The following is a 20294-nucleotide window of genomic DNA, read 5'->3' on the forward strand; positions in this document are numbered from 1 at the left end:
CAAATCAGCCTGTTTCCGTCCTTGTCGCGCTGCCTCTGCAGGGATATCTGTGAGAATTTTGTCATGTTGTGCAATTCTCTTGCTCAGGAAAAGGACCTGGACTCAGGGAGGGGGCAGGTTGAGCACCCCGCTCTGGTGTTCTGGTGTTCTGAAGCAGAATAGCAATGCCAGTACTGGGGGAGACAGATATTGGATGAGGAGTTCCGAGAAGCCATGGCCAGGCTGGTTGGAGCTGAAAGAGAAGACCTGGGGCGAGCTCAGGACAACAGTGGTCATAGTCCAGAAGGGGAACAGGAGGAAATTCTGTCCTCTGACAGAGGGATGGGTAGCCCAACAGGAGAAGAGGACGTGAGGACAAGAGGCATGCACAGGAAATGCACAGACCTGATCGATCATCAGGAAAGTGGCAAGCAGCTGAGGAGCGAAGACATTTGGTACCCTTTGGAGAAGGAACAGGATGTGAGTATGATGAGGACTGGGCAGACTCATGTGAGGTGGCTATGGAGGTAGAAATGTGGGTCAGGGACAACAAGGGTCCAGGCATCCTGGTGTCATGGGGGAGTTTGAGATGATACAGAAGGCATAGTGGGACTCTTGTGTGCAGTTTTTGGTGGAAAAGGGGAAGTGGGAAATCAAGGGGCAAGTGCGGGGATTGTCAGTAATGATGTGCAAGATCAGGGAGGAACCATGGGAACAAATGAGATTCAGAGATGCAAGGGGCAGGCTTGACCGGGAAATAAGGTGTGGGCAGAAAGGGAGTAGCACAGCAGAGGGCTTCCCAATGGGGCACTATGGGGGCTGTATCAGCGGCAAAGGGGAATGATGTTTCAATGCTGTATAGGGCATTGGGGAGGGGACACTTGATGTAGAAAACCAAGGATAAGATCTGGGCCAATGAGTAGATTGATTTGTTTAAATTTCTAGTTAGAGAGAGAGTGAGAAAAAAGGGCTCAAAACAGAGGAAAGGGAGGTAGCTAAAAGGCCTATATGCCCACTAGCATAGATACCTAGATAAAGGCATTCACTATGCTCACCAGCATCTTCTGTGAAAAGGCCCCAGAGTAGAGTGTGACCTTATGGAAGCAATTTGATGTCATTAGGACTGTGATCATTAGGTGTAGGGGCCTAGTGTGGTGGAGGTATGATGAGCATTTCAGGGCAAGGAAGAGCATAATACTGTCAAAATCATAGGGGGGATATGGACCAGGAGCTTTGGCTATGGTAAATGACACCTACAAGACCACTACAAACACCCCATGGTGTGAGTGGGCTGCCTATTCCTCACCAGGTCTTTCAGAGTCACCCCGCCCGGGGTGGGGTGGGGAAGACTGGTAAACAGTCCCCCACGAAGGCCTGTTATATGCACCTCTCCAAGTTTACCCACAACTGTTTCAAGTGTGGCAGCAGGCACTCCTTGCTTCCATGCACAGTAGGGGATGACCTGCCCTGGGATGGAAGGGGTAGGGGTACAGTAAATGAATGGCGGCAAAGGGCAGATACTCCAGTTAAATCAGAGGCAATGCTATAGTGATGCAGTGATATCCTGATAGTGCACCAGTAACATTCCTGTGCGAGGAGGGCTTTCGTTTTGTTTTTTGCATACCTTACACAGTTTCCTGGGTGGGTCGAGAAGTAGACAACCTGAAGTCCTGCAAAGACATGAAAGAACTGATGGAGGAGAAGTTTGAGAAAAGAAGTGAGTCAGGGTAGGATGGCAGAGCTATTCCCAATACTGCAGTTGAGGAACTTGAAGGTACACCCAGTAGAGGTGGGGCCAAAGAAGGATCCGGCAAAGTTCACATTGATACACCACCTGTCATGGCCTGAAGGGGGATCTGTAAATGATTTCATTGACCAGTTGGGTTTTAAGCATCCTATGCCAGCATAGACACAGTCACACATTTAGTGCAGAGGAGGCTGATGTAGAAATGGGAAAAGCGGAGATTAAATTGCCCTTTCGTTTTCTGCTGATGCACCAGGATGATTTCCACTTGCTGGGAATTAAGTTGCAAGGTAGTTACTTTTAGGAAAAGTACATGCGTATGGGATGTTCCGTGGCATGTGCAGTGTTTGAGAAATGTAGCAACTTATTATTATGGGTTGTAAACACAGTGGCAGCATCATAGCAGGTTCTTCATTACTTGCATGATTTCTTGCAAGATTGATGAAGACATTGACAGTGGTGGCAGATCAGTTTGGCATATCACTGGCAGCCAGAAAGACAGCGGGGTCAGTGACCATGTCTACATTTTTGGGAATTGAGATGGACTCTTTGGTGATGGTGTTGATGCTGACAAGTTGAAGCAGGACTGATTGGTGAGCTGATGCAAAGCTGCGGCAGATAAATAATTGTGAGCTGCATCTGGCACAAAAGGAGCTCAGTCGTCTGACTTTTACATGTATCTTAGTGGTCCCAAAGTGTGCCTTTGGATTAATCATTGTATATGTGACGTGGGGGTCTCTGAAGCCACATCACAGGATTTGCATCTTCTGCTGTGTGAAAAATGACTTTTTGGTATGCAAGCTGTTCTTGAGGGGGTGTATAAAGAAGCAACAATATGGGTGCAAAATGACCCAAGACATGTTAGGTGGACATTTTTTGAGATGCTTGAGATCAGAGAAGTTTGGGGTGTTCTGGGAGGGGTACCGGTGTGCAAAAGCTGGCCTCAAGCTTGGAAAGACAAGGGGCGCAGTATTGCATTAAAAAAAAAAAAAAAAATCCATTACTTCTGGCAATGCATATGTGGGGCAATGAGCTAAGGAACAGCTGTGTCTGCTAATGCATCAGTAGTGGAGGTGGTGAACAGGATGACTGCTTCTGAGGCATAGATGTTGAATATTCTGAGAAAGATTGTAGTTACTGTGCTTGGAGAAGAAGATTTTGTTTTGAGCTAGGCACAACTTTGGGTCCGGTCAACTGAGTAGGTGAAAGACTACCTCTTTCACAGTGGGAAACGTTCTGTGATTTGCCCCCACTTGCAGCAAAAGAAGGTATTCAGGTTCCAGAAGACCTTGGGGCGTCAGGCAGCGAAAGCATAAAGAGTAGTGGAACATTTGCTCGCAGAGTCAATGAGAAGAACATATTGACAGGTTTGAAGGGAATTCATAGTTGGTGTAAATAGAGCACCAAAGACTGAGTGGGGTTGTGGTTCGCATGTGAGGACATGCTGTAATTCATTTTGGGGCAACTTGAGAAGGGGTTATCCACGGTTACTAAAGAGGGCAAACTCACATGTATTGCATTTTTATGGGAAGATGCGATGGTGGTATGACCCGGGGGGGGGGAGCGAACTGGGTAAAAGAATGCTAGATGACTGATCCTGAATGCATGGCAAGGTGCCAGGAGTAAATCGTTAAAAGTTCAGTGTAGGAGGCTGGACTGGCTTGTAGTGAGTACCAAGGGGTACTTGCACCTTGCACCAGGCCCAGTTATCCCTTATTAGTGTATAGGGTGTCTAGCAGCTTAGGCTGATAGATAATGGTAGCTTAGCAGAGCAGCTTAGGCTGAACTAGGAGACGTGTGAAGCTACTACAGTACCACTTAGTGTCATATGCACAATATCATAAGAAAACACAATACACAGTTATACTAAAAATAAAGGTACTTTATTTTTATGACAATATGCCAAAGTATCTTAGAGTGTACCCTCAGTGAGAGGATAGGAAATATACACAAGATATATATACACAATAGCAAAAATATGCAGTATAGTCTTAGAAAACAGTGCAAACAATGTATAGTTACAATAGGATGCAATGGGGAAACATAGGGATAGGGGCAACACAAACCATATACTCCAAAAGTGGAATGCGAACCACGAATGGACCCCAAACCTATGTGACCTTGTAGAGGGTCGCTGGGACTATTAGAAAATAGTGAGAGTTAGCAAAATAACCCTCCCCAAGACCCTGAAAAGTGAGTGCAAAGTGCACTAAAGTTCCCCTAAGGACAAAAGAGTTGTGTTAGAGGAATAATGCAGGAAAGACACAAACCAGCAATGCAACACTTGTGGATTTCCAATCTAGGGTACCTGTGGAACAAGGGGACCAAGTCCAAAAGTCACAAGCAAGTCGGAGATGGGCAGATGCCCAGGAAATGCCAGCTGTGGGTGCAAAGAAGCTTCGACTGGACAGAAGAAGCTGAGGTTTCTGCAGGAACGAAAAGGGCTAGAGACTTTCCCTTTGGTGGACGGATCCTTCTCGCCTTGGAGAGTCGTGCAGAAGTGTTTTCCGCCAAAAGGACGCCAACAAGCCTTTCTAGACGCAAATTGTGCATTTGGCGTTTTTGGACGCTGCTGGGGCCCAGGAGAAACCAGGAGGTCGCAAAATGGACCTGAAGAGAGAAGGGACGTCGAGCAAGACAAAGAGCCCTCACTGAAGCAGGTACCACCCGGAGAAGTGCCAGAAACAGGCCCTACGAGGATGCATGAAACGGTGCTTGCCGAAGTTGCGCAAAGGAGTCCCACGTCGCCGGAGACCAACTTAGAAAGTCGTGCAATGCAGGTTAGAGTGCCGTGGACCCAGGCTTGGCTGTGCACAAAGGATTTCCGCCGGAAGTGCACAGGGGCCGGAGTAGGTGCAAAGTCGCGGTTCCCAGCAACGCAGCCCAGCGAGGTGAGGCAAGGACTTACCTCCACCAAACTTGGGCTGAAGAGTCACTGGACTGTGGGGGTCACTTGGACGGCATCGCTGGATTCGAGGGACCTCGCTCGTCGTGCTGAGAGGAGACCCAAGGGACCGGTAATGTAGCTTTTTGGTGCCTGCGGTTGCAGGGGGAAGATTCCGTCGACCCACGGGAGATTTCTTCGGAGCTTCTGGTGCAGAGAGGAGGCAGGCTACCCCCACAGCATGCACAAGCAGGAAAACAGTCGAGAAGGCGGCAGGATCAGCGTTACAGAGTTGCAGTAGTCGTCTTTGCTACTATGTTGCAGGTTTGCAGGCTTCCAGCGCGGTCAGCGGTCGTTTCCTTATCAGAAGGTGAAGAGGGAGATGCAGAGGAACTCGGCTGAGCTCATGCATTCGTTATCTAAAGTTTCCCCAGAGACAGAGACCCTAAATAGCCAGAAAAGAGGGTTTGGCTACCTAGGAGAGAGGAAAGGCTACTAACACCTGAAGGAGCCTATCAGCAGGAGTCTCTGACGTCACCTGGTGGCACTGGCCACTCAGAGCAGTCCAGTGTGCCAGCAGCACCTCTGTTTCCAAGATGGCAGAGGTCTGGAGCACACTGGAGGAGCTCTGGACACCTCCCATGGGAGGTGCAGGTCAGGGGAGTGGTCACTCCCCTTTCCTTTGTCTAGTTTCGCGACAGAGCAGGGGCTAAGGGGTCCCTGAACCGGTGTAGACTGGCTTATGCAGAATTGGGCACATCTGTGCCCAACAAAGCATTTCCAGAGGCTGGGGGAGGCTACTCCTCCCCTGCCTTCACACCATTTTCCAAAGGGAGAGGGTGTCACACCCTCTCTCAGAGGAAGTTCTTTGTTCTGCCATCCTGGGCCAGGCCTGGCTGGACCCCAGGAGGGCAGCTGCCTGTCTGAGGGGTTGGCAGCAGCAGCAGCTGCAGTGAAACCCCAGGAAGGGCAGTCTGGCAGTACCAGGGTCTGTGCTACAGACCACTGGGATCATGGAATTGTACCAACAATGCCAGGATGGCATAGAGGGGGCAATTCCATGATCATAGACATGTTACATGGCCATATTCGGAGTTACCATGGTGAAGCTACATATAGGTAGTGACCTATATGTAGTGCACGCGTGTAATGGTGTCCCCGCACTCACAAAGTTCAGTGAATTGGCTCTGAACAATGTGGGGGCATCTTGGCTAGTGCCAGGGTGCCCTCACACTAAGTAACTTTGCACCTAACCTTTACCAGGTAAAGGTTAGACATATAGGTGACTTATAAGTTACTTAAGTGCAGTGTAAAATGGCTGTGAAATAACGTGGACGTTATTTCACTCAGGCTGCAGTGGCAGGCCTGTGTAAGAATTGTCAGAGCTCCCTATGGGTGGCAAAAGAAATGCTGCAGCCCATAGGGATCTCCTGGAACCCCAATACCCTGGGTACCTCAGTACCATATACTAGGGAATTATAAGGGTGTTCCAGTAAGCCAATGTAAATTGGAAAAAATGGTCACTAGCCTGTCAGTGACAATTTGGAAAGAAATGAGAGAGCATAACCACTGAGGTTCTGATTAGCAGAGCCTCAGTGAGACAGTTAGTCACTACACAGGTAACACATTCAGGCACACTTATGAGCACTGGGGCCCTGGGTTACCAGGGTCCCAGTGACACATACAACTAAAACAACATATATACAGTGAAAAATGGGGGTAACATGCCAGGCAAGATGGTACTTTCCTACATTCAGGCAATAGTAGAGCAGGTGAGAGTCACCTGAGCTTCCTCTGGGGAGGCACAGCTCTTCTGAGCAATGATCAGTATGATCCTATTTGGAGCCATTAGGATTATAGAGTTGGTAGCTGGTAATGGCAGTTGGGGATGGCATTGACTGGCCTGTTATTGAGGGCAAGGGGTCTGGAAGTGCATTTAAGGAGGCCTAAGGCTGACCACAAGGGAAAGGGGCAGCTATGCACCTACACCATTCAGGTGAAGCACAATATTAAATAGGTTGTATTTACAGCCTTTTGAAGTTAAGGGGCTGAGATAAGGGCCTCAGTTTTTGGCACGAGAATGACTCTGCAGTGAGCTCAGGGCAGGTGATGGGAGGGTAAGAAAATGTTTATGGGCTTTGAGCTTGCAGGCACAGAACTTTAGCCCACACTCATTTTAGATAGGGGCAACAACAGAGGGCGTCAGGCTGGGGATGGAGGAAGACAGGTTGAAGTGGTTGGGAGGATGGAAGAGCAATTGTGCATGGAGGTATGTTTAGCAAACACTGAACTAACGGGCTGTTTGATTTTTTGGCATGTGCTTCTTTTGTGAAGTCTCACAGGTGAGATATATGGATCTGCAGACACTGTCTAGTGAAGTGAGTCAATGTGAAGCCTGAGAGGCAACTTGGAGGAAATCAACTGGAGCTGGAAAAAGATGGTGCTAAGGTGTATTTGGTGGCATTGCTAGGCTGCAATGGGGGCATCTGGTCCGGCCATGTGGGAATACAAGCCAAAGTTGGGCAATCCCAATGTGTTAGTCATTCGCCTAGGGGAAAATGACTTGCCACAAAATGTCCATAAAAATAACCTTGTGGGAAACTCTTCATACAGCTAGCCGCACAAAAGATAATATTCTTTTTTGGAAAACCATTAATGCACCTATGCTTGGGGATAGAGACCCCCCCAGAATGGAAATAGCGATATCCGAAGAAGATTGGATAGCACACTTCTCCAAAATATATATGCGAGTCAGCGTAGAGAACCCTACACTGTCCGCACATGATCAAGCCCTACAGGAAGGCACACGCCCGTTAATAACCCCGCAATTTAGCCTTGAGGAGGTAGAGGAAGCCATATCTCTAAGCAAATCAGGAAAAGCTCCGGGCCCCGATGGCGTCCCGATAGATATATACAAGGCCAACATCCACCTATGGGGCCCTGTACTAACGCAGTCACTAAGGGACATTTGCACCCAAGGTCCCGTACCATCTTGGCGAGATTCTAATATAATTCCTATATAAAAAAAAGGTGACCGTCTCAACCCAGCCTGTTATAGACCCATCTCTCTGCTGGATTCAACAGCTAAACTAGCAGGGAGAATTATCTTGAATAGATTGCAAACATGGGCAGAAGAAAAAAGAGTCTTATCCCCTGTCCAATATGGATTTCGGAAAGGCATTGGGACAGTGGAACAAAGCCTGAATCTAAGCATCATTATAGGAAAATATACAAGGATCAAAGAAGGTAATCTGTACCTGGCATTTATTGACCTATCATCAGCATTTGACTGTGTACTACACGACAAGTTATGGGACATTTTAACCAGCTTGGGGGTAGAACCAGCTATAATCCAGTTTATACGAGACATGTATTCAGGGTGCAGTGCAAGAGTGAGGTATGGCCTAAAGGGGGAGAGTACACGCACTTTTGGCATATTTAGAGGTGCGCGCCAGGGCTGTGTTCTCGCCCCATTCCTATTCTCGATGTATATAGACAACCTAGAAAACGTATTAGCTACTAACTGCAACGATCTACCCCAAATAGGCAATCGCGCTGTCCCGGTTCTACTCTATGCAGACGATGCAGTTCTAATGGCCAGCACCCCGCTAGCCCTACAAAAATTATTAACTACTTGTATCACATTCATGTCACAACTGGGTCTCACTGTCAATCACTCAAAAACATTCATTATGAATTGTGGTGGGAAACGCGGAAAATCCTACAACATTACAACTGCGGAGGGGAGAGTAGAAACTGCACGTTCCTTTTCCTATCTGGGCTTAATGTTTGACAATCAGGGCTCTTGGGCCAATTGTAGGAAGTCAAAAAAAGCCCAGCTTATAAAAACAACGATGGCCATAAGGTTTTTTTCTAAAAGAATAGGGGGGATTACTCCGCCAAACATGATAAAAATTTACAAAGCAAAGTGCATCCCAGCAGTCACGTAAGGGTCCGGCATCTGGGGACATACTGATTGTAGCCTAGTACAGACGGTTGAAAACGACTTTTTAAGATATTTACTGATGGTCCCAAAAGGTACATCATCTTACACAATCCATTCAGAACTGGGATCCCCTTTTATTACCGATTTGATAAAGATTCAACCCTTACTGTTATGGCACAAAATCTGGACCTCGGAACATACTGAACTAAATAAGGCCATTTTGACCGACTGTATGGAATCTACATACGCAACAAGGGTGCCTTGGCTAAAATACATTATGACTTTTTTTTTAAACATGGGCAATAAAGCTTTTTACACAAATCCAGCTCTTCTGGAAACAATCTCTAGGAAGGACCTGAGCGCTTTGGCATTAAAATATTTAGAAGACTTACGATGGGAGGCTGAATCAAAAAAGCCCACTGTCATTCATAATCAAATAATCCTGTCAACGGAGGCTATCCAGCCTTACCTGATGAACGTGATAAAACCCCGCCATCGTTTTGTGCTCACCAGACTGAGGCTGGATACATTCCATCGACTAGTAACCTTCCCAACCATGAATGATTGGAGCACCACCTTGAAGGCCTGCCCCTGTGACGCAAAGTCACTACAAACCACAATCCATGTGGTTTTATTTTGCAAACTGTATGCCAAGCAAAGAAAGCGCCTAGTAGCCCCTCTCTTAAGGATAATCAACCTCCCTCAGTGTCGTACTGCGTACGCAAGCCTCCAGGTTCTATCATCCATAGAGATGTGTGGAACCTTGGCCAATTTTTTATGCTCCGTACTAAGCACAAGAAAGCACATGGGGGTAGCAATATAACCTGAACTATTTTAGACCTTTTATTATTGTAAACCATTAAGATTTTAGCCTATTTATTGTATTTATTTATTGTATATTGTATATTAAAATGTAAATTATTGTTACTTTTATGACTTGTTGAAAGTCGAGTAAAGTCTTTGTTGTTGTTGTTGACTTGCCACAATCTATTGGGTTGGAATTTCTGAAGTTAATGGGGTGGAACTTGCAAATGCTGAAGGTCAACTGGAGTGACATAGATGTGTTTTGGACTAGACTGTTGCTCAGGAAGGTGTGAAAGAGTGAAAGAGTGTGCAGCAGCAGGCTGTGATCATCAGAACCAGGATGGAGCTGAAAAGAAAAAATACTGTATTTTAAAGGTGATGGGGGTGCAAGCTATAGTGCAACAGAGCATTCTTTTTGAGTTCTTGCATCTGTTCATGCACAATCCAGTACATTTATCTCAACAGGGCTATAATCTGTACTTGGAAAGGATGAAGAGGTCTTTGGAAGGGTGGCTGAATGACCGAAGTAAGCTCTGAGATGGGGGAAGGAAATGACACCCAGGGAAGGTTATCTCTGGTTGGGAGGAAGGCAAACTGTTCTGCTGATTGGGGGAAGGATGGGGTATAAGAACAGACAGGGTACAATAGAACAAATATTTTGGGCAAGCAGGAGGGCTTGGAAGAGAGCGAACAGGCTCAATAAGATGGTTAATACAGATTCAGGTGCCAGGATTACAAGTCAGTTAATTTGGGTTCCAGAATGGGGGCTACAAGGGCTCATGACATTTCAAAGGTTGTGTCCAGGTCAGTAGTGTTTGGTGGCTGTGAAGCTGGGAGTGAGATACTTAAGAGATGCAAGTTGGTTAGTACCTTGTGTTAACCCAGTTGAGATAGTAGATAGTGCAGCTCAACTGAAGGAGAGGTACCTTACTTGCCTGTTTAAATAAAACAGACTTTTGCACTCAGAGCAAGCAAAATGCTGTGATCAATTCCCCCCAATTGGGAACAACATGGTAATGTAGTGGCAGTAGGGCTTGCCACATAGTGTCAGCTCGTACAGTGGTGAGCACACTTTCTGTTGTGCCAGCTGCTGAGTGGAAGCCAATCTAGGTACATATGGTTGGACGGTCGGTTTGGGTGTTTTATTGTTGTGGGCTGTTATTGTAGTGTAATAATGTCAATTGGGGGTAAGTAGAGGAAGGCAAACTGTTTAGCTGATTAGGGGAAAGATGAGGGAGCATAAGAATGAGCAAAGGACAATGATGCCAAGATCTGGGGCAAAGACAAAGGTCCAGAGTGGGATAGCTCGTCAAGATGGTCAATGAGGGTTCTGGTGCAAGTATCAGATGTACTCATGACTTTTCAAAGGTTTTGTGCAGTTCAGAAGTGTTTGGGGGTGGGAGGTTGGGGATGGAAGTTACTCAGTGGAAGCTGGCTCGTTAGAACCCTGTGCTAGTCCAATTGACAGGGTAGACTGCGAGGTTCAGCCGAAGTCATAAGTACTAACTTGACAGTTGTAAATAAAGCAGCCTTTTGCATTCAAACCGAGTGGTGTAGGAGGCTGGCCTGGTTTGTAGTGGGTATCTTGGGTACTTACACCAGGTCCAGTTATCCCTTGTTAGTGAATGTAGTAGTGTTCTAGCAGCTTAGGCTGATAGAGGTAGCTATAGCAGATCAGTTTAGGCTGAACTAGGAGACATGTGAAACTCATGCAATACCACTTGTAGTTACACAGTACTTTTACACAAGTAAAGACAATACTCAGTGTTACCAAAAATAAAGGTATTTATTTGGGTGACACAGTACCAAAAAAATCTTAGAGACAATACTCATTCTGGAGGTAAGTATTACACACAATATGTACACCAGACACCAAAATTAGACAATAGTCATAGAACAATGAAAACAGTAGGAAATCCTATAAAATGCAATCGGAGAAAATAGGTCTAGGAGCAACACAAACCATATACTAAAAAAGTGGAATGTGAATCAGGAATTCCCTCCTAGACAAGTGTAGTGTGTGCAGAATCGCTGGGAGAGTAAGAATACGGTAAAGGTAAGTAAATTACCCCACCCCAGAGCCCAGAAAAGCAGGAGTAAATTACTGCAAGTTTCCTTAGGACACACTACACGTCGTTTTTGGGATTTTGCAGCAGCCAACCAAGTCTGCAAAGAACAACTGCTGGATTATTGGACCTGAGGACCTGCAAAGGAAGGGGACCAAGTCCAGAAGTCAAAAGAAGTTCCAGGAAGGACAGGAGCCCCTGCCAACCCAGAAGAGGGTGCAAAAGAAGAGTCCCTGGTTAGTTGAAGACTGCAGAAATTCACCCTAGGAAGATGCCAGTAGGTTCATGCATCATACAAAGGATGTCCCACTGCATGAAGATTGTTTCAGTTTAGATTTCGTGTTGGAAGGCTCCAACAAGCCTTGGCTACCGCAAAAGTGCATTTTTCATCAAAATGGCACTGTATGGACTCATGAGGCACCTGGGGGCATCAACTCTGTGTGAGGTGGAAGACGGGGCTCTCAGCACTTTAGAGAGCCCTCAGCATGCCAGCCAGTAACCCCAGAAGCCACAGGATCTGGGTTCCAAGGAGGTTAAAAATGCACTTGATGCAGCACAACAAAAGAAAGTCCCACACCGCAGGAGAAAAACTCAGTGAGTTGAGCATCACAGGGTGGATTGCTAGGAACCTGGGCCAGGCTGTGCATGAAGGAATTTTGCAAAGAGTGCACAGAGGCCTCAGGGGGCGAAGAAGACACAAAACACAAGGGTACCGTCGTTCTCAGGGAAGGCAAGGTCTTACCTCCTCCAAATTGCGTCAGCAGGACCTCAGTACAGTCTATGTAGATGATGTCCACACTCTGTGTCCCTAGGAGCACACTCATTGCTGTGAGAGGAGTCCCAGGGTATCGGTCATCGCCTTGGAAGGTGCCTGCTTGGAGCAGGGGAGTGACTCCGTCACTCCACGGGGGATTTCTTTGGTCCTTCTGGTGCAGGATGAAGACAGGGAGTCCCCAGAGCATGCACACTGTGGAAACTGTTGCTGTTGCTGACTTGGAGCCGAGGTTGCTGAAGAAAAGTGTCTCTTGTAGACACTTTGTTGCAGTTACAGCGTTTCTTGGAGCAGGCTGCGGTTGATCCGAGGTCAGAGGATTCTGAAGTTGTTGCAGAGGATTCCTGAAGGAAACTTGCAAGCAGAATCTGAAGAGAACCCACAGGAGAGACCCTAAATAGACTTATCAGGAGAGGTCTGTGACGTCACCTGCTGACACTGGCCACTCAGAGCCCTCCAGAGTGCCCCCACACCTTGCAAAGCAAGATGGCTGAAGTCTGGGACACACTGGTGGAGCTCTGGCCACCACCCCTGGGGTGGTGATGGACAGGGGAGTGGCCACTTCCTTTTCCTTTGTCCAGTTTCCTGCCAGTGCAGGGGAGAAGGGGTCCATGAACTGGTGTAGACTGGTTTATGCAAAGAGGGCACCATCTGTGCCCTTCAAAGCATTTCCAGAGGCTGGGGGGGGCTACCCTTCCCCAGCCTGTAACACCTATTTCCAAAGGGAGAGGATGTAACACCCTGCTCTCAGAGGAAATGCTTTGTTCTTCTTTCCTGGGACTGGGCTGCCCAGTCCCCAGGAGGACAGAACCCTGTCTGTGAGGTGGCAGCAGCTGTAGCTGCAGTGCAAGCCTCAGAGAGCTGGTTTAGCAGTACTGGGGGTCCATGGTAGAGCCGTCAGCATGCATGGAATTGGCCCCCCAATACCAGATTTAGAATGGGGGACAATTCCATGACCTTAGACATGTTACATCGCCATATTCGGAGTTACCATTGTGAAGCTACATATAGGTATTGACCTATATGTAGTGCACACGTGTAATGGCGTCCCCACACTCACAAAGTCCAGGAAAATGGCCCTGAACTATGTGGGGGCACCTTTGCAAGTCCAAGGGTGCCCTCACAATTACTAACTTTGCACCTAACCTTCAGCAAGTGAAGGTTAGACATATAGGTGACTTATACGTTACTTAAGTGCAGTGAAAATGTCTGTGAAATAGTGTGTGCACTATTTCACGCCGGCTGCAATGGCAGTCCCGTGTAAGGGTTTGTCTGAGCTCCATATGGGTGGCAAAACAAATGCTGCAGCCTATATGGATCTCCTGAAACCCAAATGCCCTGGGTACCTAGGTACCATATACTAGGGACTTATAAAGAGGGTCCAGTATGCCAATTGAAATTGGTAAATGAAGTCACTGGCCCACAGTGACAAATTAAAAAGCAGAGAGAGCATAAGCACTGAGGCCCATTTATTTAAATTTTTTGACGCACAACTGCGCCTATGCAGTTGTGCGTCAAAAATGTTACCGCCGGCTGACGCCATTCCAAAGCGCCATGTGGGCACCTTATTTATTGAATGACGTTAGCCGGCGCTGTGGACTGGTGTGCGTCAAAAAAAATGACTCACACCAGGCAGCGCCGGCGTAGGGGAAAATGGAGGTTGGGCATCAAAAAAGGGGGCAAGTCAGGTCTGAGGCAAAATTCAGACCTCAACCCGATTTGCGCATTTTTTTTTGACGCCCAACCTCCATTTACATGACTCCTATCTTAGCAAAGACAGGAGTCATGCCCCCTTGCCCAATGGCCATGCCCAGGGGATTCATGTCCCCTGGGCATGGTCATTGGGCATAGTGGCATTTAGGGGGGCCCAAATCAGGCCCCCCTATGCCACAAAAAAAACGAAAAAAAATACTTACCCCAACTTACCTCAACTTCCCTGGGATGGGTCCCTCCATCCTTGGGTGTCCTCCTAGGGTGGGCAAGGGTGGCAGGGGGTGTCCCTGGGGGCATGAGATGGCACCTCTGGGCTCCTTCTGAGCCCACAGGTCCCTTAACGCCTACCCTGACCCAGGCGTTAAAAAACGGCGCCCATCAGGCTGGGTGCCGTTTTTAAAGGCCTGCCCCATCCTGTGCGTCAAAATGACGTCAGAGTATAAATATGGGGCACAGGCCTTAAAGTAATTTTTTGGAAGGGAACGCCTACCTTGCATATAATTAACGCAAGGCTGGTTCCCCCTTCCAAAAAATGACGCACATGGTGGGACTTTGACGCCCGCAGGGTCGGACGTCAAAGTATAAATATGGGGCAGGGTTTGCGCCGATTGTTCGTCAAAAATTTTGACGCACATTCGGCGCAAACAGAGTATAAATATGCCCCTGAGTTTCTGGTTAGCAGAGCCTCAGTGACACAGTTAGGCACTACAGAGGCATACACATTAGGGCACAAACTATGAGCACTGGGGTCCTGGCTAGCAGCGTCCCAGTGAGGCAGACAAAACATACTGACATATAGGTTTTTATCTATGTGCACTGGGATCCTGACTAGCAGGATCCCAGTGACACAGTAAAGACACACTGACACACACTCACAAACAGGCCAAAAGTGGGGGTAACCATGCTAGAAAGAGGCTACTTTCCTACAAGTGGTGTTGTCATTTTTTCTTTCAAGCACCTATGTACAGATAAATGTGGGACTACAGTCATGTTACCGCACATGAAAGAGTGGGGGCTTGGATGAAAGTTACAAGGAATACCGTATTTTTTGTAGTTATTCAATAAAAATCCTTACTCATGTACATACATTTAGGTTTAGTGTCCACTAACCATATTTACCTGCTAAATATTTTGGTAGATTTCTTGTTAGAAGCACCAGCACACACAATATTCATTTATCAGTTGGAATACTGAATTGTATGTGACAATGAACTGCAATCGCTAATTAAGTTTTTCCACAGGTTTTATTCATCTAAAATTTGTGATATTAATTGCAGTGTATAGGATTTTAATGTTATAAACTTCGAATAAAATGAAACAATATAACAACAAATAGAACGAATCGAAATGTAACAACTGTATTTTTTACATTTAAGTTGAGTTGTATCTAAAAATCAACCCTTTTCGCTTGCAGATGGCCGGGCATTGAAACCGTCAACACCACAACAGACACACAGGCAGCAGATGATAGTTTATATTTCTCTAGGCCTTGGTCTCCCACGAGAGAGATTCTTTCTGCAAAAATGCCCTATTATTGGACTGCAAGGGCACATCATAATACAAGTATCTCCATTATCAAGTTTAAAAAGATTTGTTCTGGATTCATAGCCGTCATTCAAGCTGCCTCACTTTGTAACTTTGAGTTTTTTTGTTACATAAAAATTCGGGTTTCGGGACCCCAGCTGTTCCCTGAACATGGCATGAAGCTCAAAATAAATTGTTTTTCATACCGTTTCTTTCCGAATTCCAGATAGATATACAGAAGCAGCTGGAAGCATTGCTTCTCCAAGTGGGAGTAGTTTATTTTCTAATTTTTGAAGATGAAAAGTGACTTGGCACATGACCTGCTCACTAAGCTATGCAGAAATAAGCGTATATCTACACAAAAGATATGATATTCAACGATTTTGCTCAGTACATGCTCGTGTCCCATGCATGCATCACAATTCACAGTGCAGGTCAGAGAGAAGAAGACATTTGTCATCCCCAGACACCATCAAAACGCACACACTATTTTTAAATATTAATTTTAAATATTAAATTTTAAATATTACCCACACTCCTGCTGACCACCTTCCTGGAAGACAACAACCTGCTCGACCCCTCACAAACCGGATTCCGAACCAACCACAGCACTGAAACCGCCCTCATCTCAGTCACAGACGACATCCGAACCCTGATGGACAAAGGTGAAACAGTCGCCCTCATTCTTCTCGACCTCTCAGCTGCCTTTGACACCGTCTGTCACTGCACCCTAATCACCCGCCTCCGCTCCACCGGGATCCAAGGCCAGGCCCTGGACTGGATCGCCTCCTTCCTCGCAAACCGTTCCCAAAGAGTTTACCTCCCTGCGTTTCGCTCAGAACCCACCGAGATCATCTGCGGCGTACCTCAAGGCTCATCGCTCAGCCCGACACTCTTCAATGTCTACATGAGCCCCCTCGCCAACATCGTACGCAAGCACGACATCATCATCACCTCCTATGCCGACGACACCCAACTTATACTCTCCCTCACCAAGGACCCCGCCAGCGCCAAGACCAACCTACAAGAGGGTATGAAGGACGTCGCAGATTGGATGAGGCTCAGCCGCCTAAAGCTGAACTCTGAAAAAACGGAAGTCCTCATCCTCGGCAACACCCCGTCCGCCTGGGATGACTCCTGGTGGCCCACGGCCCTCGGCACCGCACCGACCCCCACAGACCACGCCCGCAACCTCGGCTTCATCTTGGACCCTCTTCTCACCATGACCAAGCAAGTCAACGCCGTGTCCTCCGCCTGCTTCCTCACCCTCCGCATGCTCCGCAAGATCTTCCGCTGGATCCCCGCTGACACCAGAAAAACCGTGACCCACGCCCTCATCACGAGCCGCCTGGACTACGGCAACACCCTCTACGCCGGGACCACAGCCAAACTCCAAAATCGCCTGCAACGCATTCAAAACGCCTCGGCCCGCCTCATCCTCGACGTACCCCGCAGCAGCCACATCTCCGCACACCTGAGACACCTGCATTGGCTCCCAGTCAGCAAAAGGTTCACCTTCCGACTTCTCACCCACGCACACAAAGCCCTCCACGACAAGGGACCGGAATACCTCATCCGCTCCTCTGGCCTCGCACTCGCTGCTGTCCCTCGCATCCGCCGCTCCACGGCGGATGGGAGATCTTTCTCCTTCCTGGCGGCCAAGACCTGGAACTCCCTCCCCACCAGCCTCAGGACCACCCAGGACCACTCCGTTTTCCGGAGACTCCTAAAGACCTGGCTGTTCGAGCAGCGATAACCCCCCCTTTTTCCCCTAGCGCCTTGAGACCCGCACGGGTGAGTAGCGCGCTTTATAAATGTTAATGATTTGATTTGATTTGAAGGTTTAGGTAACTGAACTATGTTGTCTCTTTCCCTCTCGTTTACAGTTTTCCTCATCCGCACCGTTGTGCCTTTAGTTGTCAAAATGTCACTCATCTCTTTTCGGCCTCTGTGTTTTCGGCTAACAATAGGCTTTATTTAGACTTCACCAGGATCTTGTTTTGGGATAGTCCATCAAACACATGGCAGATATCTCGCCCACTGTATTACAAATGTATTAAACTGTGTGGTCCTTTCAATGCAGCAAATGGGATATCCACCATCCACCATGTTTGTGACTGAGTATCCTATCCACCAAACTCTATTTAAGGCTCAAAGATTTTACTAACATATCACCGAAAGCCGCACAGCAGCAAAAAATACTGCTATGTGTTACGTGCAGGAAGAGGGATATGGCCCCCTCCTCCCCTCTCCCTAATGTGGCGCCGAAATTTGATTTGCTGCGCCACATGCACATCTTTGAACCAGAGTGCAAGGGTGTGTGCGTAATTATAGCACAGGTTTCTTATTGGAAAGGTTTCCTTCCATTGCACAGTACTAGGCCTAGAAAAGTTTTAGTGCCAGATGTATCAAGAAGGCCTTTTGCGAGTTGGAAATGTTGATTTTTAAGAAATCGCTATTTCTGATTCGCAAAATGCAATGTATCAAATCTGCGATTCAGTAATAGCGATTTCTTAAAAATCACAAATGCTATTACCGAATCGCAAATTGCGATGCCAGCCCCATTCGCACCTGTGGGCCTGCAGGCCCATATTTACGAATTTTTTGCATTTCAAAAATTGCGATTTCTTAACTGGAAATCACAATTTTGGAAATGCAAAACCCCAGGGTGCTGGGGGCCTAATGCCCCCTCTGCTGCACCCCAAAAAGTTTTTTAGGACACGTAAGGTGCACACATGTCAAAAGGGCATGTGTGCTTTACATGTACATTTTGAAAATGCATTTTAAATGCATTTTTAAATTTACACATGGTTACCACCAAGTTCAACTTGGTGGTAAATAGCAATTCCTTAATGCCCCATTCACATTAAGGAATTGCTTCTTATATGTGCTTAGAAATTGCAAATAAGAAATCCTTATTTGCGATTTCTTAATTAGAGAGTCGCAAATTGCGACTCTCTAAACAAGGGCCGCAATTTTAAGGAATCGCTATTTTAGCGATTCCTTAAAATTGCTTTCAGAATGCCTTTAATACATTCTGAAATGGCTTTTTGCATTCGCAAACGGGCATTTGCACCTTTTGCAATTGAAAAAAGCTTTCATACATCTGGCCCATAATCCTTTTCCTACTTTGCATGTGTGCTATACAGGGATAAAAAAAGTCAGAGAAGAATGAAAACATTTCTCCTTTTAACGCCTGCTTCCAAATGATGTTAACTTTTGATGCACAACCATGTCTCAGATTTTTGGTAGATAATGTTTTGCATCAAAAAGCATGGGTAGTTGCACCTCCCCATGACTCTAAGTAATGCAAAGCAGTTCTTTGCCTTACTTTGCATTACTTTCAGGCAATTTCCAGCTTAAAAGAAGTTTTGTACTGAAAAGTAAATATCGACAATAAATGTTGTGCTTTGCCACCCTAGGGAGAGGGGATGAGAGTGCCTTATCTCTGTAGATATGGCGCTCTTCTAATTCCTCGTTGTCACAGAACGCAGTACATCACTTTTGGCTGCAGTGCTGAGTCCCGTGATATATTGATAAATATGGCCAAATTCTCTTCACACTCTAACACGTTCCTTGAGGCCCCTTATTTGCTTGAGTCCCTATGAGTATACAGTTGCTTACCATATTTAGTCATAGAGGACAAGAAAAATACCAGGAAAATGAGTACCAGTAGCTGGTTATATCTTCACTTTGCAGATGTCCAGTGCTTAGCTCTGCTGAAAATTCAGTCGAGCTCTCATAGAAAACAATTGTGACTAAATTATTGCTTGTTTGTTCTGATAGCGTATTTTATCATTTGAGACTATGGTCATACCTGCTAGACCTGATGTTATGCCCTTCTGCTGTCGTTCTGTCAGGAAGTTGATGCGGGGATACAAAATCTGTAGAACGTTTTAAAAATGTAAACAGTCTAGGGACATTGCATTTGAAGAATTACCAAAATCAATAGGAGGATATGAAATCTGCATTTTAGGCCGAGAGATTTGTTTCAGAGAAATAGAGCTCAACTGTCCATTGGTTTGGGAAAGCAGGATGTCTTACACGAGGCGGTCTCTAACAAATAAAGAATGGTGTCCATGATGCACATTCCCAAATACCAAAGTGCCTGGGGTAGGCTAATAGCGGACAGAACACAGTCATCACTGTTTCATCTGTAAGAGGTAGGTACTCTTCTAATGTCAGGAAATAAATCAGGACATAGATTGTGATAACACTCAGGAAAGAGAGGAGATCAGATGCTGGGTTTAGAGAGAGAATGATCGTGATGTACCACATAGAGAAAATTCTGAGTGATGCTAAATTCCAAAAACGTGTCCAGCCTCAGTGACAAAAGTTGACGGCAGACTGAACGCAGTAAGAAATGACAGCCTTTCATGAGTTTCAGCAAGTCTTTTGGAGGCAATCAGGGTGACAAACAAGGCAACGAGGAATATATATATGTGCATGTTGGATGATGGCCACAGTGTTGACAGGACACCGTCAGATGTAGGTTGTGTTGGAGGACATTTGTGATGCTCTGTTCCAGCCTGTGAGGTAATTTGAGGGTAGACGTATACTACTTAGAAAAAAGGGGTTATTGAAAGTTGAACGACTCTGACAGTGTCCACTGTGAAGGTCCTCTTGGTCGCCTGGGCGGGACAAGAAAACTGCTTAGAAGCCATTGGATTCAACACGCATTCTGTAATACACAGTCTGTTCTATGTTCACATTATTGAGTCAGCGACAAGTCATTTTTAATTACATTTAGTACCAGTAAATTAGGTAATAGCCACAGATGTTATTTTACAGCCCTGTAAAATGTCAAGAACTCTTACAAAGCTCTATGTAAAATAACCTATCATTTTTTCTATTTTTCTTAG

This window comes from Pleurodeles waltl, chromosome 2_2 (genome assembly GCF_031143425.1).
Source record: "Pleurodeles waltl isolate 20211129_DDA chromosome 2_2, aPleWal1.hap1.20221129, whole genome shotgun sequence".
NCBI lineage: Eukaryota > Metazoa > Chordata > Amphibia > Caudata > Salamandridae > Pleurodeles > Pleurodeles waltl.